This window comes from Phyllobates terribilis, unplaced genomic scaffold (assembly GCF_046119375.1).
Source record: "Phyllobates terribilis strain yellow unplaced genomic scaffold, ASM4611937v1 Scaffold_4__5_contigs__length_816908805, whole genome shotgun sequence".
NCBI lineage: Eukaryota > Metazoa > Chordata > Amphibia > Anura > Dendrobatidae > Phyllobates > Phyllobates terribilis.
The window spans coordinates 99,196,458-99,221,838 of NW_027362764.1; positions in this window are offsets into that span (position 1 = coordinate 99,196,458).

The window sequence follows — 25,381 nt, forward strand, 5'->3', positions numbered from 1 at the left end:
ATCTTGTTAAGCTACTGCGACCTCCACCACTTTTCCCAGGGGCATTGATATTGTCTTTTTATTCCAATACGACCTCGACGTCTGTTCCAAGGGGCATTAAAACAGTCTTGTTTAGCTACTGCAACCTCCACGTCCCTTCGAAGGGGCATTAAAACCATCTTTTTAAGCTACTGCAACCTCCACGTCTCTACAAGGGGCATTAAAACCGTCTTGTTAAGCTACTGCAACCTCCACGTCTCTTCCGAGGGGCATTAAAACCGTCTTGTTAAGCTACTGCAACCTCCACGTTTCTTCCAAGGGGCATGAAATCCATCTTGTTAAGCTACAGCAACCTTCACGTCTCTTCCAAGGGGCATTAAAACCGTCTTGTTAAGCTACTGCGACCTCCACCACTTTCCCCAGGGGCATTAAAACCATCTTGTTAAGCTACTGCGACCTCCACCATTCTTCCAAGGGGGCAATAAAACCGTCTTGTTAAGCTACTGCGACCTACACCACTTTTCCAATTGGCATTGATGTTGTCTTTTTATTCCACTGCGACCTCCACCATTCTTCCAAGGGGCATTACAACCGTCTTGTTAAGCTACTGCGACCTTCACCACTTTTCCCAGGTACATTGATATTGTCTTTTTATTCCAATGCGACCTCAATGTCTCTTCCAAGGGGCATTAAAACCATCTTGTTAAGCTACTGCGACCTCCAACACTTTCCCCAGGGGCATTAAAACCATCTTATTAAGCTACTGTGACCTCCACAATTCTTAAAAGGGGCATTAAAACCATCTTGTTAAGCTACTGCGACCTCCACCACTTTTCCAAGGGGAATTGATATTGTCTTTTATTCCACTGCGACCTCCACCATTCTTCCAAAGGGTATTAAAACCATCTTGTTAAGCTACTGCGACCTCCACGTCTCTTCCAAAAGGCATTAAAACCATCTTTTTAAGCTACTGCAACCTCCACCACTTTTCCCAGGGGCATTAAAACCGTCTTGTTAAGCTACTGCGACCTCCACGACTTTTTCAAGGTGCATTGATATTGTCTTTTTATTCCACTGTGACCTCCACATCTCTTCCAAGGGGCATTAAAACCATCTTGTTAAGCTACTGCGACCTTCACCACTTTTCCAAGGTACATTGAGATTGTCTTTTTATTCCAATGCGACCTCCACGTCTCTCCCAAGGGGCATTAAAACCATCTTGTTTAGCTACTGCAAACTCCACGTCTCTTCCAAGGGGCATTAAAACCGTCTTGTTAAGCTACTGCAACCTCCACGTCTCTTCCAAGTGGCATTAAAACCGTCTTGTTACGCTACTGCAACCTCCACGTCTCTTCCAAGGGGCATTAAAACCGTCTTGTTAAGCTACTGCAACCTCCACGTCTCATCCAAGGGGCATTAAAACAGTCTTGTTAAGCTACTGCAACCTCCACGTCTCTTCCAAGGGGCATTAAAACCGTCTTGTTAAACCTCTCTGGACTCCACGCCTCTTCCAAGGGTCATTAAAACCATCTTGTTAAGCTACAGCAACCTCCACGTCTCTTCCAAGGGGCATTAAAACCATCTTGTTAAGCTACTGCGACCTCCACCACTTTCCCCAGGGGCATTAAAACCATCTTGTTAAGCTACTGCGACCTCCGCCATTCTTCCAAGGGGGCAATAAAACCGTCTTGTTAAGCTACTGCGACCTCCACCACTTTTCCAATGGGCATTGATGTTGTCTTTTTATTCCAATGCGACCTCCACCATTCTTCCAAGGTGCATTAAAACCGTCTTGCTAAGCTACTGCTACCTTCAACACTTTTTCCAGGTACATTGATATTGTCTTTTTATTCCAATGCGATCTCCACGTCTCTTCCAAGGGGCATTAAAACCGTCTTGTTAAGCTACTGCGACCTCCACCACTTTTCCAATGGGCATTGCTGTTGTCTTTTTATTCCACTGCGACCTCCACTATTCTTCCAAGGGGCATTAAAACCGTCTTGTTAAGCTACTGGTACCTTCACCACTTTTCCCAGGTACATTGATATTGTCTTTTTATTCCAATGCGACCACCACGTCTCTTCCAAGGCGGCAATAAAACCGTCTTCTTAAGCTACTGCGACCTCCACCACTTTTCCAATGGGCATTGATGTTGTCTTTTTATTCCACTGCGACCTCCACCATTCTTCCAAGGGGCATTAAAACCGTCTTGTTAAGCTACTGCGACCTCCACCACTCTTCCAAGGGGCATTGATATTGTCATTTTATTCCACTGCGACCTCCACCACTCTTCCAAAGGGCTTTGATATTGTCTTTTTATTCCACTGTGACCTCCACGTCGCTTCCAAGGGGCATTTTAACCGTCTTTTTAAGCTACTGCGACCTCCACCACTTTTCCCAGGGGCATTGATATTGTCTTTTTATTCCAATACGACCTCGACGTCTCTTCCAAGGGGCATTAAAACAGTCTTGTTTAGCTACTGCAACCTCCACGTCCCTTCGAAGGGGCATTAAAACCATCTTTTTAAGCTACTGCAACCTCCACGTCTCTACAAGGGGCATTAAAACCGTCTTGTTAAGCTACTGCAACCTCCACGTCTCTTCCAAGGGGCATTAAAACCGTCTTGTTAAGCTACTGCAACCTCCACGTTTCTTCCAAGGGGCATGAAATCCATCTTGTTAAGCTACAGCAACCTCCACGTCTCTTCCAAGGGGCATTAAAACCGTCTTGTTAAGCTACTGCGACCTCCACCACTTTCCCCAGGGGCATTAAAACCATCTTGTTAAGCTACTGCGACCTCCACCATTCTTCCAAGGGGGCAATAAAACCGTCTTGTTAAGCTACTGCGACCTACACCACTTTTCCAATTGGCATTGATGTTGTCTTTTTATTCCACTGCGACCTCCACCATTCTTCCAAGGGGCATTACAACCGTCTTGTTAAGCTACTGCGACCTTCACCACTTTTCCCAGGTACATTGATATTGTATTTTTATTCCAATGCGACCTCCATGTCTCTTCCAAGGGGCATTAAAACCATCTTGTTAAGCTACTGCGACCTCCAACACTTTCCCCAGGGGCATTAAAACCATCTTATTAAGCTACTGTGACCTCCACAATTCTTAAAAGGGGCATTAAAACCATCTTGTTAAGCTACTGCGACCTCCACCACTTTTCCTAGGGGAATTGATATTGTCTTTTATTCCACTGCGACCTCCACCATTCTTCCAAAGGGTATTAAAACAATCTTGTTAAGCTACTGCGACCTCCACGTCTCTTCCAAAAGGCATTAAAACCATCTTTTTAAGCTACTGCAACCTCCACCACTTTTCTCAGGGGCATTAAAACCGTCTTGTTAAGCTACTGCGACCTCCACGACTTTTTCAAGGTGCATTGATATTGTCTTTTTATTCCACTGTGACCTCCACATCTCTTCCAAGGGGCATTAAAACCATCTTGTTAAGCTACTGCGACCTTCACCACTTTTCCAAGGTACATTGAGATTGTCTTTTTATTCCAATGCGACCTCCACGTCTCTCCCAAGGGGCATTAAAACCATCTTGTTTAGCTACTGCAAACTCCACATCTCTTCCAAGGGGCATTAAAACCGTCTTGTTAAGCTACTGCAACCTCCACGTCTCTTCCAAGTGGCATTAAAACCGTCTTGTTACGCTACTGCAACCTCCACGTCTCTTCCAAGGGGCATTAAAACCATCTTGATAATCTACTGCGATCTCCACCACTTTTCCAAGGGGCATTGATATTGTCTTTTTATTCCACTGCGACCTCCACGTCTCTTTCAAGGGCCATTAAAACCGTATTGTTAAGCAACTGCCACCTTCACCACTTTTCCCAGGTACATTGATATTGTCTTTTTATTCCAATGCGACCTCCAGGTCTCTTCCAAGGGACATTAAAACCGTCTTGTTAAGCTACTGCAAACAAAGCATCTCTACCAAGGGGCATTAAAACCGTCTTGTTAAGCTACTGCAACCTCCACGTCTCTTCCAAGGGGCATTAAAACCATCTTGTTACGCTACTGCAACCTCCACGTCTCTTCCAAGGGGCATCTTGATAAGCTACTGCGATCGCCACCATTTTCTCCAGGGGCATTAAAACCGTCTTGTTAAGCTACTGCGACCTCCACCATTCTTCCAAGGGGGCATTAAAACCGGTTTGTTAAGCTACTGCGACCTACACCACTTTTCCAAGAGGCATTGATATTGTCTTTTATTCCACTGCGACCTCCACGTCTCTTCCAAGGGGCATTAAAACCGTCTTGTTGAGCTACTGCGACCTTCACCACTTTTCAAAGGGACATTGATATTGACTTTTTATTCCAATGCGACCTCCACGTCTCTTCCATGGGGCATTAAAACCATCTTGTTAAACTTCTGCGATCTCCACCACCTTTTCAAGCGGCATTGATATTGTCTTTTTATTCCACTGCAACCTCCACCATTCTTCCAAAGGGCATTAAAACCATCTTGTTAAGCTACTGCGACCTCCACGTCTCTTCAAAGGGGCATTAAGACCATCTTGTTAAGCTACTGGAAACTCCACCACTTTTTCCAGGGGCATTAAAACCGTCTTGTTAAGCTTCTGCGACCTCCACCACTTTTTCAAGGGGCATTGATATTGTCTTTTTATTCCACTGCGACCTCCACATCTCTTCCAAGGGGCATTAAAACCGTCTTGTTAAGCTACTGCGACCTCCACCACTCTTCCAAGGGGCATTGATATTGTCTTTTTATTCCACTGCGACCTCCACCACTCTTCCAAAGGGCACTGATATTGTCTTTTTATTCCACTGTGACCTCCACGTCGCTTCCAAGGGGCAGTTTAACAGTCTTTTTAAGCTACTGTGACCTCAACCACTCTTCCAAGGGGCATTAAAACCGTCTTGTTAAGCAACTGCGACCTCCACCGCTCTTCCAAGGGGCATTAAAACTGTCTTGTTAAGCTATTGCTACCTCCACCATTCTTCCAAGGGGCATTAAAACCGTCTTGTTAAGCTACTGCAACCTCCACGTCTCTTCGAAGGAGCATTAAACCGTCTTGTTAAGCTACTGCAACCTCCACGTCTCTCGAAGGGGCATTAAAACCGTCTTCTTAAGCTACTGCGACCTCCACCATTTTTCCCAGGGGCATTGATATTGTCTTTTTATTCCACTGCGACCTCCACCATTCTTCCAAGGGGAATTAAAACCGTGTTGTTAAGCTACTGCGACCTCCACCAATTTTCCCAGGGGCATTGATATTGTCTTTTTATTCCAATGCGACCTCCACGTCTCTTCCAAGGGGCATTAAAACCGTCTTGTTAAGCTACTGCAAACTCCAAGTCTCTTCCAAGGGGCATTAAAACCGTCTTATTAAGCTACTGCAACCTCCACGTCCCTTCGAAGGGGCATTAAAACCATCTTTTTAAGCTACTGCAACCTCCACGTCTCTACAAGGTGCATTAAAACTGTCTTGTTAAGCTACTGCAACCTCCACGTCTCATCCAAGGGGCATTAAAACCGTCTTGTTAAGCTACTGCAACCTCCACGTCTCTTCCAAGGGGCATTAAAACCGTCTTGTTAAACCTCTCTGGACTCCACGTCTCTTCCAAGGGTCATTAAAGCCATCTTGTTAAGCTACAGCAACCTCCACGTCTCTTCCAAGGGGCATTATAACCGTCTTGTTAAGCTACTGCGACCTCCACCACTTTCCCCATGGGCATTAAAACCATCTTGTTAAGCTACTGCGACCTCCACCATTCTTCCAAGGGGGTCAATAAAACCGTCTTGTTAAGCTACTGCGATCTCCACCACTTTTCCAATGGGCATTAATGTTGTCTTTTCATTCCACTGCGACCTCCACCATTCTTCCAAGGGGCATTAAAACCGTCTTGTTAAGCTAATGCGACCTTCACCACTTTTCCCAGGTACATTGATATTGTCTTTTTATTCCAATGCGACCTCCACATCTCTTCCAAGGGGCATTAAAACCATCTTGTTAAGCTACTGCGACCTCCACCATTCTTCCAAGGGGCATTAAAACCGTCTTGTTAAGCTAATGCGACCTTCACCACTTTTCCCAGGTACATTGATATTGTCTTTTTATTCCAATGCGACCTCCACATCTCTTCCAAGGGGCATTAAAACCATCTTGTTAAGCTACTGCGACCTCCACCATTACTCCAAGGGGCATTAAAACCATCTTGTTAAGCTACTGCGACCTCCACCACTCTTCCAAGGGGCATTTCTATTGTCTTTTTATTCCACTGTGACCTCCACCACTCTTCCAAAGGGTATTGATATTGTCTTTTTATTCCACTGTGACCTCCACGTCGCTACCAAGTGGCATTTTAACCGTCTTTTTAACCTACTGTGACATCAACCACTCTTCCAAGGGACATTAAAACCATCTTGTTAAGCTACTGCGACCTCCACCATTCTTCCAAGGGGCATTAAAACCGTCTTGTTAAGCTACTGCAACCTCCACGTCTTTTCGAAGGAGCATTAAAGCCGTCTTGTTAAGCGACTGAAACCTCCACGTCTCTTCCAAGGTGCATTAAAACCTTCATGTTAACCTATTGCAACCTCCACGTCTCTTCCAAGGGGCATTAAAAAAGTTTTGTCGAGCTACTGCGACCTCCACGTCTCTTCCAAGGGGTATTAAAACCATCTTGTTAAGCTACTGCGACCTCCACCATTTTCCCAGGGGCATTGATATTGTCTTTTTATTCCACTGCGACCTCCACCATTCTTCCAAGGGGAATTAAAACAGTCTTGTAAAGCAACTGCGACCTCCACCACTTTTCCCAGGGGCATTGATATTGTCTTTTTATTCCAATGCGACTTCCACATCTCTTCCAAGGGGCATTAAAACCGTCTTGTTAAGCTACTGCAAACTCCAAGTCTCTTCCAAGGGGCATTAAAACAATCTTGTTAAGCTACTGCAACCTCCACGTCCCTTCGAAGGGGCATTAAAACCATCTTTTTAAGCTACTGCAACCTCCACGTCTCTAAAAGGGGCATTAAAACCGTCTTGTTAAGCTACTGCATCCTCCACGTCTCATCCAAGGGGCACTAAAACCGTTTTGTTAAGCTACTGCAACCTCCACGTCTCTTCCAAGGGTCATTAAAACCATCTTGTTAAACCTCTCTGGACTCCACGTCTCTTCCAAGGGGTATTAAAACCGTCTTGTTAAGCTACTGCGACCTCCTCCATTTTTTCCAGGAGCATTGATACTGTCTTTTTATTCCACTGATAGCTCCACCATTCTTCCAAGGGGAATAAAAACCGTCTTGTTAAGCTACTGCGACCTCCACCACTATTCCCAGGAGCATTGATATTGTCTTTTTATTCCAATGCAACCTCCACGTCTCTTCCAAGGGGCATTAAAACAGTCTTGTTAAGCTGCTGCAAACTCCAAGTCTCTTCCAAGGGGCATTAAAACCGTCTTGTTAAGCTACTGCAACCTCCACGTTTCTTCAAGGGGCAGTAAAACCGTCTTGTTAAGCTACTGCAACCTCCACGTCTCTTCCAAGGGGCATTAAAACCGTCTTGCTAAGTTACAGCAACCTCCACGTCTCTTCCAAGGGGCATTAAATCCGTCTTGTTAAACCACTCTGGACTAAGCATCTCTTCCAAGGGGCATTAAAACCATCTTGTTAAGCTACTGCGACCTCCACGTCTCTTCCAAGGGGCATTAAAACCATCTTGCTAAGCTACTGCGAACTCCACCACTTTCCTCAGGGGCAATTAAAACCGTCTTGTTAAGCTACTGCGACCTCCACCATTCTTCCAAGGGGGCATTAAAACCATCTTGTTAAGCTACTGCGACCTCCACAGCTTTTCCAAGGGGCATTGATATTGTCTTTTTATTCCACTGCGACCTCCACGTTTCTTCCAAGGGGCATTAAAACTGTCTTGTTAAGCTACTGCGACCTTCACCACTTTTTCCAGGTACATTGATATTGTTTTTTATTCCAATGCGACCTCCACGTCTCTTCCAAGGGGCATTAAAACCGTCTTCTGAAGCTACTGCAACCTCCACGTTTCTTCCAAGGGGCATTAAAACCGTCTTGTTACGCTACTGCAACCTCCACGCCTCTTCCAAGGGGCATTAAAACCGTTTTGTTAAGCTACTTCAACCCCCACGTTTCTTCCAAGGGGCATTAAAACAGTCTTGTTAAGCTACTGCAACCTCCACGTCTCTTCCAATGGGCATTAAAACCGTCTTGTTAAGCTACTGCAACCTACACGTCTCTTCCAACGGGCATTAAAACCGTCTTGTTAAGCTACTGCGACCTCCACCACTTTCCCCAGGGGCATTAAAACCGTCTTGTTAAGCTCCTGCGACCACCTCCACCATCCTTCCAAGGGGGCAATAAAACCGTCTTGTTAAGCTAATGCGACCTCCACCACTTTTCCAAGCAGCATTGATATTGTCTTTTTATTACACTGCGACCTCCACGTCTCTTCCAAGGGGCATTAAAATCGTCTTGTTAAGCTACTGCGACCCTCGCCACTTGTCCCAGGGACATTGATATTGTCTTTTTATTCCAATGCGACCTCCACGTCTCTTCCAAGGAGCATTAAAACCATCTTTTTATGCTACTGCAACCTCCACCACTTTTATACAGGGGCATTAAAACCGTTTTGTCAAGCTACTGCGACCTCCACCTCTTTTTCAAGGGGCATTGATATTGTCTTTTTATTCTACTGCGACCTCCACATCTCTTCCAAGAAGCAATAAAACCGTCTTGTTAAGTTACTGCGAACACCACCACTTCTCCAACGGGCATTAAAACCGTCTTTTTAAGCTACTGTGACCTCCATCACTCTTCCAAGGGGCTTTAAAACCGTCTTGTTAAGCAACTGCAAACTCCACCTCTCTTCCAAGGGGCATTAAAACTGTCTTTTTAAGCTACTGCGACCTCCACCATTCTTCCAAGGGGCATTAAAACCATCTTGTTAAGCTACTGCAACCTCCACGTGTCTTCCAAGGGGTATTAAAAAAGTCTTGTCAAGCTACTGCAACTTCCACGTCTCTTCCAAGGGGAATTAAAACCGTCTTGTTAAGCTACTTTGAGCTCCACCACTTTTCCCAGGGGCATTGATATTGTCTTTTTATTCCAATGCGACCTCCATGTCTCTTCCAAGGGGCATTAAAACCGTCTTGTTAATCTACTGCAACCTCCACGTCTCTTCCAAGGGGCATTAAAACCATCATGTTAAGCTACTGCAACCTTCACGTCTCTTCCAAGGGGCATTGAAACCGTCTTGTTAAGCTACTGCAACCTCCACGTCTCTTCCAAGGGGCATTAGAACTGTCTTGTTAAGCTACTACAACCTCCACGTCTCTTCCAATGGGCATTAAAACCGTCTTGTTGAACCACTCTGGACTCCACGTCTCTTCCAACGGGCATTAAAACCGTCTTGTTAAGCTACTGCAACCTCCACGTCTCTTCCAAGGGGCATTAAAACCATCTTGTTAAGCTACTGTGACCTCCACCATTCTTCCAAGGGGGCATTAAAGCCGTCTTGTTAAGCTACTGCGACCTCCACCACTTTTCCAAGGGGCATTGATATTGTCTTTTTATTCCACTGCGACCTCCACGTCTCTTCCAAGGGGCATTAAAACCGTCTTGTTAAGGTCCCGTCACACTTAGCGACGCTGCAACTATCCCGACAACGATACGACCTGTCAGGGATCGTTGCTGCGTCGCTATGTGGTCGCTGGTGAGCTGACAAACAGGCAGGCTCACCAACGATCAGGGGAGCAGCGACATCATGGAAAAAATCTTTCCACGATGTCCTGCTCCTGGTTACGAGCCTGCTGAAGCAGGAGCAGGCTGGTATCTATTGTAAACATCGGGTTACTAGGGGCACACGCGCTCCTAGTAACCCGTTGTTTATCATGGTTACCACTCTGCTACAGTGAGCGGGAGGTTACCGCTCACTTTAGCAGGCTCGTAACCATGATAAACAACGGGTTACTAGGTGCGCGTGTGCTCCTAGTAACCCAATGTTTATCATGGTTACCAGCCTGATCGCTGCTCCCGCTGGTCACACACAGCGATGTGTGCTGACCAGCGAGAGAGCAACAACCAAAAAATGGTCCAGGACACTTTGCAGCGATAAGCGACCTCACAGCAGGGGCCTGATCATTGCAAAGTAACAAAGAAAATGACGGCACTTCCACTACAAAAAATAGGTGTGAACAGGTGCTTACTAAGAGCAGCTACATCCATATATAATGAACAAATAAAGTAGCACACTGTAACACTGAGTATATAGATAAGAAATATGAAATATGAATAGCATAACTACTGCAGAAAATAGAAATAAATGAAAAAAATTTTTTTGAACTTTTTTTTAGCGCATGTAAATATGAAGTATGGAAAATGAATAGCATTACTGCTGTAAATAAATGAGAAATCTTAGCGCATAAATTGGCCAATTCATGTGTACCTGACAGCCGCGGTAAGGCGTTTCTTGATGTCAGGACCTACCAATGTGAATACCTCTCTAGGAGACCTCCGTCTGCTTATGTGTGGGAAAGACAGATCCTGATGCATTTAAAACCACCTGCGGCATGGGGGTGGGGGTGGAGTGCTCAGTCAACGCTAAATCTAGTAACAAAGAAAATGACGGCACTTCCACTACAAAAAATAGGTGTGAACAGGTGCTTACTAAGAGCAGCTACCTCCATATATAATGAACAAATAAAGTAGCACACTGTAACACTGAGTCTATAGATATGAAATATGAAATATGAATAGCATAACTGCTGTAGAAAATAGAAATAAATGAAAAAAAATTTTGAAAAATTTTTTTTAGCGCATGTAAATATGAAGTATGGAAAATGAATAGCATTACTGCTGTAAATAAATGAGAAATCTTAGCGCATAAATTGGCCAATTCATGTGTACCTGACAGCCGCGGTAAGGCATTTCTCGATGTCAGGACCTACCAATGTGAATACCTCTCTAAGAGACCTCCGTCTGCTTATGTGTGGGAAAGACAGATCCTGATGCATTTAAAACCTCCTGCGGCATGGCAGTCAGGTACACATGAATTGGCCAATTTATGCGCTAAGATTTCTCATTTATTTACAGCAGTAATGCTATTCATTTTCCATACTTCATATTTACATGCGCCAAAAAAAAATTTTCAAAAATTTTTTTCATTTATTTCTATTTTCTACAGCAGTTATGTTATTCATATTTCATATTTCATATCTATATACTCAGTGTTACAGTGTGCTACTTTATTTGTTCATTATATATGGAGGTAGCTGCTCTTAGTAAGCACCTTTTCAAACCTATTTTTTGTAGTGGAAGTGCCGTCATTTTCTTTGTTACTAGATTTAGCGTTGACTGAGCACTCCACCCCCACCCCCATGCCGCAGGTGGTTTTAAATGCATCAGGATCTGTCTTTCCCACACATAAGCAGACGGAGGTCTCTTAGAGAGGTATTCACATTGGTAGGTCCTGACATCGAGAAACGCCTTACCGCGGCTGTCAGGTACACATGAATTGGTCAATTTATGCGCTAAGATTTCTCATTTATTTACAGCAGTAATGCTATTCATTTTCCATACTTCATATTTACATGCGCTAAAACATTTTTTGCAAAAATTTTTTTATTTATTTCTATTTTCTACAGCATTTATGCTATTCATATTTCATATTTCATATCTATATACTCAGTGTTACAGTGTGCTACTTTGATTGTTGCAAAGTGTCACACATAGCGACATCGCTAGTGAGGTCGCTGTTGCGTCACAAAAACCGTGACACAGCAGCGATCTCGCTAGCGATCTTGCTCTGTGAGACGGGGGCTTTAAGCTACTGCGACCTTCACCACTTTTCCCAGGGACATTGATATTGGATTTTTATTCCAATGCGACCTCTACGTCTCTTCCAAGGGGCATTAAAACCGTCTTGTTAAGTTACTGCGACATCCACCACATTTCCAAGGGGCAGTAAAACCGTCTTGTTAAGCTACTGCGACCTCCACCACTTTTTCAAGGGGCATTGATATTGTCTTTTTATTCCACTGCGACCTCCACCATTCTTCCAAAGGGCATTAAAACCATCTTGTTAAGCTACTGCTGTTATGTTCTGCTACCAGAGCTAAGGAAAGAGAGGAGATCTGTCCCTACGATAGAACTCAGCTGAATCCCTACGATGTAACAGGGAACCTGATCCTGCGATCAGACCTGCTAAAGTCCTAAGCTAGTCTGTACGGAGACCTATAGATGTGGGGAAGGAATCCCTACAAGTACTAAGGACTGAGAGGAAAATGGGACACCTCCTAACAGAAACAGTAGCAGACAGACAAACAAACAAAATATAAAGAACAGAGAGGTCCGTAAACCAAGCAAACTAACAGAGTTAGATACAGAGCACAGGCTAGCTAGAAAGTAGTTATACAATGAAGTCCAGCAAAGCCAGAAGGGCGGAGCAGGATTAAATAGGCCAACGAGGTCATGTGACCAGCAAAGGAAAAAAAAACCTAAGAGCAAGGTTCTAACAGTACCCCCCCTTCTAAGAGGATCCTCCGGATCCCCTAGGACCAGGCTTATCAGGAAATCTCCTGTGAAATGCTCTGATAAGACTGGACGCGGAAACATCATCTGACCTCACCCAAGAGTTATCCTCGGGTCCGAAACCTTTCCAGGCCACCAGATACTGCAAACTACCTCTATACCGTCTAGAGTTAAGGATGCGAGAAATTTCATATTCCCCGTCCTCCACCATCGGAGGAACAGAGGCAGAGGCGTCACCATCCGACACAACAGCTTTTTTTAACAGAGAGACATGAAATACCGGATTAATTCTCCAGGAGGTAGGAACCTCCAACCTAACAGCAGATTGGTTGACAACCTGAAGCACCTTAAAGGGCCCTACAAACTTGGGACCCAATTTCTTAGAAGGAATCCTCAACCGCAGATTCCTAGAAGACAACCAAACCATGTCACCAACAGCGAACAAAACCTCCTGTCGTTTCCTATCAAAGTAGTCTTTAGATTTTCTGTTGGCCTCCTGAAGATTACCACGCACATCCGTCCAAACTCTCTCCAAATCACCGGAAAAATTCTCCTCCTCAGGCACGGCAGATCCCAACTTGGAAAACGATCCAAACGACGGATGTCTCCCAGAACAACAAAAAAAAGGCGAACAACCAGCAGAAGAAGATGTATGATTGTTCAGAGCAAATTCAGCAAGTGGCAGAAACTCAGACCACCCCTCTTGATTGTCTGCCACAAAACAACGCAAGAACTGCTCAACATCCTGGCTTTTCCTTTCTGTCTGGCCATTAGATTCAGGATGATATCCGGACGAGAACGACAGATGAACTCCCAACCTGTCACAAAAGGCACGCCAAAAACGAGCCACGAACTGAGGACCCCTATCAGAAACAATGTCAGTAGGAACGCCATGAAGTCTGACAATTTCCTTGACAAAGGCCTTAGCGAGAGTTTTAGCGCAGGGCAGTTTGACGAAGGGAACCAAGTGACACATCTTGCTAAAACGGTCCACGACCACCCAGATGACAGTAAAACCCTCAGAGGGGGGAAGGTCAGTTTTAAAGTCCATAGCCAAATGTGTCCAAGGAGCAATAGGAACCTCCAAAGGACAAAGCAACCCCGCAGCAGGAGTATGTGAGGACTTAGATCTAGCACATATAGTACATTGACGCACCCACTTAATGACTTCCTTCTGCCATCCAGGCCACCAAAAACTGCGACCCACCAGTCTCTTGGTCTCAGAGATTCCGGGATGACCTGCCAACCGAGATTCGTGACACTCAATAAACAAATCTCTCCTAAAGGTCCCAGGCACAAACAACCTCCCATGAGGAGTGTTAGATGGGGCATTCTCCTGTGCTTTAAGAATCTCATCTTCCAAAACGGAGTCCAAAGCAGCTATCACAACGACTTCTTGTAAAATGTTCTCCTCTTTCTCAGCACCGACTATGGGAGAAAAACTGCGAGACAAGGCATCCGCCTTAACATTCTTAGTACCAGGGATGTAAGTAACGGAGAAATTAAACCGCGAGAAAAACAGTGCCCACCTAGCCTGACGGGCATTCAGGCGCTTGGCAGCATCAAGATATATCAGATTTTTATGATCCGTAAGAACCTGAACGGGAAATTCCGCACCTTCCAAGAAGTGGCGCCAGTGTTCAAATGCGAGTTTAATAGCCAATAATTCCCGATTACCAATATCGTAATTCAGTTCAGTCTCCGAAAAATTTTTTGAAAAAAAGGCACAGGGATGTAATCCATCCCCGTTATCCTGAGACAATACTGCGCCAACCCCCACCGAAGAAGCATCAACCTCAACCAAAAATGGCTTAGTCACATCAGGCTGCATAAGGATGGGAGCAGAGGTGAACCTCTCCTTGAGATACACAAAAGCTTCAATGGCCTCAGAAGACCACTGAACCGCATCAGCACCTTTCCTGGTGAGATCGGTCAGAGGTTTGACAATACTAGAAAATTTTTTTATGAATTTTCTGTAATAATTGGCGAAACCTAAAAACCTCTGTATCGATTTCAAACCAATAGGCCTAGGCCATTCCTGTACAGCTTGAACTTTAACCGGGTCCATCTCAAAACCTTCGCTGGAGATAATGTAACCCAAAAAACTAATTCTCTGTACAGCGAACTCACATTTCTCCAGCTTAGCGAATTGTCCATTAACAATTGTAATACCTCACGTACGCTCCGCCAATGAGACTCCAGATCCGGCGAATAAATCAAAATGTCATCCAGATACACAACCACATTTTTGCCGATCAAAGGTCTAAGGATGTCATTAATAAGATTCTGAAAAAATGCAGGAGCATTAGTAAGACCAAAAGGCATAACCAGATTCTCAAAATGACCCACAGGAGTGTTAAAAGCAGTCTTCCATTCGTCACCCTCCTTCATGCGCAACAGATTGTATGCCCCCTTAAGGTCAATTTTAGAGAACCACTTGGCCCCCATTAACTGGTTAAACAGATCAGGAATCAATGGCAGTGGGTAAGGATTGCGTACAGTAATTTTGTTAATCTCACGAAAATCCAGACAAGGACGTAAACCGCCGTCCTTTTTTTTTACAAAAAAAAATCCAACCGCCACAGGAGACTTAGAGGGCCTAATGTGACCGGCGGCCAAACTTGTCTGTATGTATTCATCCAAAGCCTTCCTCTCAGGAATAGTAAGGTTAAATAAACGACTTTTAGGAAGAGTCGCTCCAGGGACAAATTCAATAGAACAATCATAGTCTCTATGGGGAGGCAAAACCTGCGATTCCTTCTCAGAAAAAACTCTCCAAAAATCCTGAATAGGAACAGGCAATTCTCCCCTATCCAAAGCTGCAATACGCCCGTTACAACACTTGTCATAACATTTATGGCTCCAGGATTGAATTTCATTGGTAGACCAATCCAGTACAGGATTGTGAAATTTTAACCAGGGCAATCCCAATATTACTGGAGAAGGCAAGTTATTCAAAACTACCAAATCCAATTTCTCATGGTGAACACCATTAATAGTGAGAGGAAATTCACAGACCTTGAGAGTAATATTCTTCAAAGGGGAACCATCCACAGAAACCACAGCAATGGGGGATGATAAAGGTTCGGGTTTTAAATTGAGTCTTTCCAAGAATCCCCCATCAATTACATTCAGAGTAGATCCACAATCAACAAACACCCGAAATTCCATTAATTTTTCCTGAGCAATCGTGGAAGCAGCTAAAAATACACCCTTGGAATTTAAACAGGCAATACGGGCATGACTGACAACTTTTTTTTCTTTCTTCATACGAAGCTCACAGCCTTTAATCAAATGACCAGATTTTCCGCAATAGAAACACAAGCCTTCAGAAAATCGACGGTCTTTTTCTTGAGAGCGAGGTGCCACCGATCCAATCTCCATCGATTCACCACTGTTAGTACACACATTCTCATAACCAGAAACTGACATAGCAGAGGATTTGCTCTCATTAACCCTTGCACGCAGTCTCCTATCCACCCGTATAGCTAATTTCATAGCCTGTTGCAAATCTTCAGGTGTAGGATAAGCAATTAGCAGGTCTTTAACCCTTTCATTGAGCCCAGCAAGAAATAGACTTTTCAGGGCAGAATCGTTCCACCCTGTTTGAGTAGACCAACGACGGAAATGAGTACAATATTTTTCCACATTACCTGATCCCTGTCTGAAACGTCTTAACTCAGTCTCAGCTGATGCGACACGGTCAGGATCATCATATAATAGTCCCAAAGCAGAAAAAAAACTATCCACTGATCTGAAGCATGTATCACTAGGTTGCAAAGAAAAGGCCCACTCCTGAGGCTCTTTGCGCAAAAGTGACATTATGAACCCTATGCGCTGGGATTCATCCCCAGAGGACTTGGGTCTCAAACGAAAATACAATAAGCAAGCATTTTTAAATGAAAAAAATTCTCGGTGTTCACCAAAAAATAAATCCGGCAAACATACCTTAGGCTCCAAGAAATGTGCTCCAGGATAGTTACTCACGTGCTGACGGAGCTCGGCCACCTCCAGAGAGAGTCCCTGCAGGCGATGAGCCAAATCCTGAACCGACACCATGATGGAACACAAAAATCTTTCCTTAGAGAATTTGCTGGCTGGACTTACTGTTATGTTCTGCTACCAGAGCTAAGGAAAGAGAGGAGATCTGTCCCTATGATAGAACTCAGCTGAATCCCTACGATGTAACAGGGAACCTGATCCTGCGATCAGACCTGCTAAAGTCCTAACCTAGTCTGTACGGAGACCTATAGATGTGGGGAAGGAATCCCTACAAGTACTAAGGACTGGGAGGAAAATGGGACACCTCCTAACAGAAACAGTAGCAGACAGACAAACAAACAAAATATAAAGAACAAAGAGGTCCGTAGACCAAGCAAACTAACAGAGTTAGATACAGAGCACAGGCTAGCTAGAAAGTAGTTATACAATGAAGTCCAGCAAAGCCAGAAGGGCGGAGCAGGATTAAATAGGCCAACGAGGTCATGTGACCAGCAAAGGAAAAAAAAACCTAAGGGCAAGGTTCTAACAACTGCGACCTCCACGTCTCTTCCAAGGGGCATTAAAACCGTCTTGTTAAGCCAATGCTACCTCCACCACTTTTCCCAGGGGCATTAAAACCGTTTTGTTAAGCTACTGCGTTCTCCACCACTTTTTCAAGGGGCATTGATATTGTCTTTTTATTCTACTGCGACCTCCTCATCTCTTACAAGTGGCATTAAAACCATCTTGTTAAGCTACTGCGAATTCCACCACTTCTCCAAGGGGCATTAAAACCATCTTGTTAAGCTACTGAGGCCTCCACCACTCTTCCAAGGGGCATTGATATTGTCTTTTTATTCTACTGCGACCTCCACCACTCTTCCAAGGGGCATTAAAAATTGTCTTTTTATTCCACTGTGACCTCAACGTCTCTTTAAAGGGGCATTTAAACCGTCTTTTTAAGCTACTGTGACCTCCACCACTCTTCCAAGGGGCATTAAGACCATCTTGTTAAGCAACTGCGACCTCCACTGCTCTTCCAAGGGGCATTAAAACTGTCTTGTTAAGCTACTGCAACCTACACGTCTCTTCCAAGGGGGATTAAAAAAAGTCTGGTCAAGCTACTGCGACCTCCACGTCTCTTCCAATGGGAATTAAAACCGTCTTGTTAAGCTACTGCGACCTCCACCACTTTTCCCAGGGGCATTGATATTGTCTTTTTATTCCAATGCGACCTCCACATCTCTTCCAAGGGGCTTTAAAACGGTCTTGTTAAGCTACTGCAAATTCCGAGTCTCTTCCAAGGGGCATTAAAGCCGTCTTGTTAATCTACTGCAACCTCCATGTCTCTTCCAAGGGGCATTAAAACCGTCTTTCTAAGCTACTGCAGCCTTCACGTCTCTTCCAAGGGGCATTAAAACCGTCTTGTTAAGCTACTGCAACCTCCACGTCTCTTCCAAGGGGCATTAAAACCATCTTGTTAAACCACTCTGGACTCCACGTCTCTTCCAAGGGGCATTAAAACAGTCTTGTTAAGCTACTGCAGCCTCCACGTCTCTTCCAAGGGGCATTAAAACCGTCTTGTTAAGCTACTGCGAACTCCACCACTTTCCCCAGGGGCATTAAAACCATCTTGTTAAGCTACTGCAACCTCCACCATTCTTCCAAAGGGGCATTAAAACCGTCTTGTTAAGCTACTGCGACCTCCACAGCTTTTCCAAGGGGCATTGATATTGTCATTTTATTCCACTGCGACCTCCACGTCTCTTCCAAGGGGCATTAAAACTGTCTTGTTAAGCTTCTGCGACCTTCACCACTTTTCCCAGGTACATTGATATTGTCTTTTTATTCCAATGCGACCTCCACGTCTCTTCCAAGGGGCATTAAAACCGTCTTGTTAAGCTACTGCAATCTCCACGTGTCTTCCAAGGGGCATTAAAACCGTCTTGTTAAGCTACTGCAACCTCCACGTCTCTTCCAAGGGGCATTAAAACCATCTTGTTACGCTACTGCAACCTCCACGTCTCTTCCAAGGGGCATTAAAACCGTTTTGTTAAGGCCCCGTCACACTTAGCGACGCTGCAGCGATCCCGACAACGATACGACCTGTCAGGGATCGTTGCTGGGTCGCTATGTGGTCACTGGTGAGCTGTGAAACAGGCAGGCTCACCAACGATCAGGCGCTCAGCGACATCGTGGAAAGTATCTTTCCACGATGTCCTGCTCCTGGTTACGAGCCTGCTGAAGCAGGAGCAGGCTGGTAACTATTGTAAACATTGGGTTACTAGGGGCACACGCGCACCTAGTAACCCGTTGTTTATCATGGTTACCACTCTGGTACAGTGAGCGGGAGGTTACCGCTCACTTTAGCAGGTTCGTAACCATGATAAACAATGGGTTACTAGGTGCGCGTGTGCCCCTAGTAACCCGAAGTTTATCATGGTTACCAGCCTGATCGCTGCTCCCGCTGGTCACACACAGCGATGTGTGCTGATCAGCAGGAGAGCAACGACCAAAAAATGGTCCAGGACACTTTGCAGCGATAAGCGACCTCACAGCAGGGGCCTGATCGTTGCAAAGTGTCACACATAGCGCCATCGCTGGTGAGGTCGCTGTTGCATCACAAAAACCGTGACACAGCAAGGGCTTTAAGCTACTGCGACCTTCAACACTTTTCCCTGGGGCATTGATATTGTCTTTTTATTCCACTGTGACCTCCACCATTCTTCCAAGGGGACTTAAAACCGTCTTGTTAAGCTACTGCGACCTCCACCACTTTTCCCAGGAGCATTGATATTGTCTTTTTATTCCACTGTGACCTCCACCATTCTTCCAAGGGGAATTAAAACCGTCTTGTTAAGCTACTGCGACCTCCACCACTTTTCCCAGGAGCATTGATATTGTCTTTTTATTCCAATGCGACCTCCACGTCTCTTCCAAGGGGCATTAAAACAGTCTTGTTAAGCTACTGCAAACTCCAAGTCTCTTCCAAGGGGCACTAAAACCGTCTTGTTAAGCTAATGCAACCTCCACATCTCTTCCAAGGGGCATTAAAACCGTCTTGTTAAGCTACTGCAACCTCCACCTCTCTTCAAGGGGCATTAAAACCGTCTTGTTAAGATACTGCAACCTCCACGTCTCTTTCAAGGTGCATTAAAACCGTCATGTTAAGCTACTGCAACCTCCACGTCTCTTCCAAGGTGCATTAAAACTGTCATGGTAAGCTACTGCAACCTCCACGTCTCTTACAAAGGGCATTAAAAAAGCCTTGTCGAGCTACTGCGACATCCACGTCTCTTCCAAGTGGTATTAAAACCATCTTGTTAAGCTACTGCGACCTCCACCACTTTTCCCAGGGGCATTGATATTGTCTTTTTATTCCACTGTGACCTCCACCATTTTTCCAAGGGGAATTAAAACCGTCTTGTTAAGCTACTGCGACCTCCACCACTTTTCCCAGGAGCATTGATATTGTCTTTTTATTCCAATGCGACCTCCACATCTCTTCCAAGGGGCATTAAAACAGTCTTGTTAAGCTATTGCAAACTCGAAGTCTCTTCCAAGGGGCATTAAAACCATCTTCTTAAGCTACTGCAACCTCCACGTCTCTTCAAGGGGCATTAAAACTGTCCTGTTAAGCGACTGCTACCTCCACGTCTCTTCCAAGGGGCATTAAATCCGTCTTGTTAAGCTACTGCGAACTCCACCACTTTCCCCAGGGGCATTGATATTGTCTTTTTATTCCCCTGCGACTTCCACTTCTCTTCCAAGGGACATTAAAACTGTCTTGTTAAGCTACTGCGACCTTTACCCCTTTTCCCAGGTACATTGACATTGTCTTTTTATTCCAATGCGACCTCCACGACTCTTCCAAGGGGCATTAAAACTGTCTTGTTAAGCTACTGCAAACTCCACGTCTCTTCCAAGGGGCATTAAAACCTTCTTGTTAAGCTACTGCAACCTCCACGTTTCTTCCAAGGGGCATTAAAACCATCTTGCTAAGCTCCTGCAACCTCCACGTCTCTTCCAATGGGCATTAAAACCATCTTGTTAAGTTACTGCAACCTACACGTCTCTTCCAATGGGCATTAACACCGTCTTGTTAAGCTACTGCGACCTCCACCACTTTCCCCAGGGGCATTAAAACCATCTTGTTAAGCTACTGCGACCTCCACCATCCTTCCAAGGGGCAAAGAAACCGTCTTGTTAAGCTACTGTGACCTCCACCACTTTTCCAAGGGGCATTGATATTGTCTTTTTATTCAACTGCGACCTCCACGTCTCTTCCAAGGGGCATTAAAACCGTCTTGTTAAGCTACTGTGACATTCACCACTTTTCCCAGGGACATTGATATTGTCTTTTTATTCCAATGCGACCTCCACGTCTCTTCCTAGGGCTTTAAAGCCATCTTGTGAAGCTACTGTGAACTCAACGTCTCTTCCAAGAGGCATTAAAACCGTCTTGTTAAGCTACTGCAACCTCCACGTCTCTTCCAAGGGGCATTAAAACCGTACTTGTTACGCTACTACAACCTCCACGTCTCTTCCAAGGGGCATTAAAACCGTCTTGTTAAGCTACTTCATCCTCCACGTCTCTTCCAAGGGGCATTAAAACCGTCTTGTTAAGCTACTGCAACCTCCACGTATCTTCCAAGGGGCATTAAAACCATCTTGTTAAGCTACTGCGACCTCCACCACTTTCCCCAGGGGCATTAAATCGTCTTGTTAAGCTACCTCAACCTCCACGTCTCTTGCAAGGGGCATTAAAACCGTCTTGTTACGCTACTGCAACCTCAACGTCTCTTCCAAGGGGCATTAAAACCATCTTGTTAAGCTACTGCATCCTCCACGTCTCTTCCAAGGGGCATTAAAACCGTCTTGTTAAGCTACTGCAACCTACACGTCTCTTCCAATGGGCATTAAAACCGTCTTGTTAAGCTACTGCGACCTCCACCACTTTCCCCAGGGGCATTAAAACCATCTTGTTAAGCTACTGCGACCTCCACCATCCTTCCAAGGTGCAAAGAAACCGTCTTGATAAGCTACTGTGACCTCCACCACTTTTCCAAGGGGCATTGATATTGTCTTTTTCTTCCACTGCGACCTCCACGTCTCTTCCAAGGGGCATTAAAACCGTCTTGTTAAGCTACTGCGACCTTCACCACTTTTCCCAGGGACATTGATATTGACTTTTTATTCCAATGCGACCTCCACGTCTCTTCCTAGGGGCTTTAAAACCATCTTGTTAAGCTACTGCAAACTCCACGTCTCTTCCAAGGGGCATTAAAACCGTCTTGTTAAGCTACTGCAACCTCCACGTCTCTTCCAAGGGGCATTAAAACCGTCATGTTACGCTACTGCAACCTCCACGTCTCTTCCAAGAGGCATTAAAACCGTCTTGTTAAGCTACTGCATCCTCCACGTCTCTTCCAAGGGGCATTAAAACCGTCTTGTTAAGCTACTGCAACCTCCACGTATCTTCCAAGGGGCATTAAAACTATCTTGTTAAGCTACTGCAACCTCCACGTATCTTCCAAGGGGCATTAAAACCATCTTGTTAAGCTACTGCAAACTCCACGTCTCTTCCAAGGGGCATTAAAACCGTCTTGTTAAGCTACCGCAACCTCCACGTCTCTTCCAAGGGGCATTAAAACCGTCATGTTACGCTACTGCAACCTCCACGTCTCTTCCAAGGTTCATTAAAACCGTCTTGTTAAGCTACTGCATCCTCCACGTCTCTTCCAAAGGGCATTAAAACCGTCTTGTTAAGCTACTGCAACCTCCACGTATCTTCCAAGGGGCATTAAAACTATCTTGTTAAGCTACTGCAACCTCCACGTATCTTGCAAGGGGCATTAAAACCGTATTGTTAAGCTACTGCGACCTCCACCACTTTCCCCAGAGGCATTAAAACCGTCTTATTAAGCTACTGCGACCTCCACCAGTCTTCCAAGGGGCAGGAAAACCGTCTTCTTAAGCTACTGCGACCTCCACCACTTTTCCAAGGGGCATTGATATTGTCTTTTTATTCCACTGCGACCTCCACCATTCTTCCAAGGGGCATTAAAACCGTCTTGTTAAGCTACTGCGATCTCCACGTCTCTTACAAAGGGGCATTAAAATGATCTTGTTAAGCTACTGCGACCTCCACCACGTTTCACAGGGGCATTAAAACCGTCTTGTTAAGCTACTGCAACCTACACCACTTTTTCAAGGGGCATTGATATTGTCTTTTTATTCCACTGCGACCTCCACCATTCTTCCAAGGGGCATTAAAACCATCTTGTTAAGCTACTGCGACCTCCACCACTTTTCCCAGGAGCATTGATATTGTCTTTTTATTCCAATGCGACCTCCACATCTCTTCCAAGTTGCATTAAAACAGTCTTGTTAAGCTACTGCAAAATCGAAGTCTCTTCCAAGGGGCATTAAACCGTCTTCTTAAGCTACTGCAACCTCCACGTCTCTTCCAAGGGGCATTAAAACCGTCTTGTTAAGCTACTGCAACCTCCACGTCTCTTCAAGGGGCATTAAAACTGTCCTGTTAAGCGACTGCTACCTCCACGTCTCTTCCAAGGGGCATTAAATCCGTCTTGTTAAGCTACTGCGAACTCCACCACTTTCCCCAGGGGCATTAAAAACGTCTTGTTAAGCTACTGCGACCTCCACCATTCTTCCAAGGGGGCATTAAAACCGTCTTGTTAAAGTACTGCGACCGCCACAGCTTTTCCAAGGGGCATTGATATTGTCTTTTTATTCCACTGCGACCTCCACTTCTCTTCCAAGGGGCATTTAAACTGTCTTGATAAGCTACTGCGACCTTTACCCCTTTTCCCAGGTACATTGACATTGTCTTTTTATTCCAATGCGACCTCCACGACTCTTCCAAGGGGCATTAAAACTGTCTTGTTAAGCTACTGCAAACTCCACGTCTCTTCCAAGGGGCATTAAAACCTTCTTGTTAAGCTACTGCAACCTCCACGTTTCTTCCAAGGGGCATTAAAACCATCTTGCTAAGCTACTGCAACCTCCACGTCTCTTCCAATGGGCATTAAAACCATCTTGTTAAGCTACTGCAACCTACACGTCTCTTCCAATGGGCAATAAAACCATCTTGTTAAGCTACTGCGACCTCCACCACTTTCCCCAGGGGCATTAAAACCATCTTGTTAAGCTACTGCGACCTCCACCATCCTTCCAAGGGGCAAAGAAACCGTCTTGTTAAGCTACTGTGACCTCCACCACTTTTCCAAGGGGCATTGATATTGTCTTTTTATTCCACTGCGACCTCCACGTCTCTTCCAAGGGGCATTAAAACCGTCTTGTTAAGCTACTGCGACCTTCACCTCTTTTCCCAGGGACATTGATATTGTCTTTTTATTCCAATGCGACCTCCACGTCTCTTCCTAGGGCTTTAAAACCATCTTGTTAAGCTACTGTGAACTCAACGTCTCTTCCAAGAGGCATTAAAACCATCTTGTTAAGCTACTGCATCCTCCACGTCTCTTCCAAGGGGCATTAAAACGTCTTGTTAAGCTACTGCAACCTCCACGTATCTTCCAAGGGGCATTAAAACTATCTTGTTAAGCTACTGCAACCTCCACGTATCTTCCAAGGGGCATTAAAACCGTCTTGTTAAGCTACCTCAACCTCCACGTCTCTTGCAAGGGGCATTAAAACTGTCTTGTTACGCTACTGCAACCTCAACGTCCCTTCCAAGGGGCATTAAAACCGTCTTGTTAAGCTACTGCATCCTCCACGTCTCTTCCAAGGGGCATTAAAACCGTCTTGTTAAGCTACTGCAACCTACACGTCTCTTCCAATGGGCATTAAAACCGTCTTGTTAAGCTACTGCGACCTCCACCACTTTCCCCAGGGGCTTTAAAACCATCTTGTTAAGCTACTGCGACCTCCACCATCCTTCTAAGGTGCAAAGAAACCGTCTTGTTAAGCTACTGTGACCTCCACCACTTTTCCAAGGGGCATTGATATTGTCTTTTTATTCCACTGGGACCTCCACGTCTCTTCCAAGGGGCATTAAAACCGTCTTGTTAAGCTACTGCGACCTTCACCACTTTTCCCAGGGACATTGATATTGTCTTTTTATTCCAATGCGACCTCCACGTAGCTTCCTAGGGGCTTTAAAACCATCTTGTTAAGCTACTGCAAACTCCAAGTCTCTTCCAAGGGGCATTAAAAGCGTCTTGTTCAGCTACTGCAACCTCCACGTCTCTTCCAAGGGGCATTAAAACAGTCTTGTTACGCTACTGCAACCTCCACGTCTCTTCCAAGGGGCATTAAAACCGTCTTGTTAAGCTACTGCATCCTGCACGTCTCTTCCAAGGGGCATTAAAACCGTTTTGTTAAGCTAGTGCAACCTCCACGTATCTTCCAAGGGGCATTAAAACTATCTTGTTAAGCTACTGCAACCTCCACGTATCTTGCAAGGGGCATTAAAACCGTCTTGTTAAGCTACTGCGACCTCCACCACTTTCCCCAGAGGCATTAAAACCATCTTATTAAGCTACTGCGACCTCCACCAGTCTTCCAAGGGGCAGGAAAACCGTCTTCTTAAGCTACTGCGACCTCCACCACTTTTCCAAGGGGCATTGATATTGTCTTTTTATTCCACTGCGACCTCCACCATTATTCCAAGGGGCATTAAAACCGTCTTGTTAAGCTACTGCAACCTCCACGTCTCTTCAAAGGGGCATTAAAATGATCTTGTTAAGCTACTGCGACCTCCACCACGTTTCACAGGGGCATTGAAACCGTCTTGTTAAGCTACTGCAACCTACACCACTTTTTCAAGGGGCATTGATATTGTCTTTTTATTCCACTGCGACCTCCACCATTCTTCCAAGGGGCATTAA